This window comes from Fukomys damarensis, unplaced genomic scaffold (genome assembly GCF_012274545.1).
Source record: "Fukomys damarensis isolate Sample0158 unplaced genomic scaffold, DMR_v1.0_HiC HiC_scaffold_28, whole genome shotgun sequence".
NCBI classification, from domain to species: Eukaryota; Metazoa; Chordata; class Mammalia; order Rodentia; family Bathyergidae; genus Fukomys; species Fukomys damarensis.
This window is the reverse complement of record NW_022900940.1, coordinates 47111370-47111777: the sequence shown is the minus strand read 5'-3', so window position 1 is coordinate 47111777 and position 408 is coordinate 47111370.

Here is a 408-nt window from a genome sequence, read left to right as displayed (position 1 = left end):
ACCTGGGTCTCTCCGGACCTGGGCCTCCCCGGGACCTGGGCCGTTCCGGGACCTGGGTCTCTCCGGACTTGGGCCTCCCCGGCACCTGGGTCTCTCCGGACCTGGGCCTCCCCGGGACCTGGGCCGTTCCGGGACCTGGGTCTCTCCGGACCTGGGCCGTTCCGGGACCTGGGTCTCTCCGGACCTGGGCCTCCCCGGCACCTGGGTCTCTCCGGGATCTGGGCCTTCCCGGGACCTGGGCCGTTCCGGGACCTGGGTCTCCCCGGCACCTGGGTCTCTCCGGACCTGGGCCTCCCAGGCACCTGGGTCTCTCCGGACCTGGGCCGTTCCGGGACCTGGGTCTCTCCGGACCTGGGCCTCCCCGGGACCTGGGCCGTTCCGGGACCTGGGTCTCTCCGGACTTGGGCC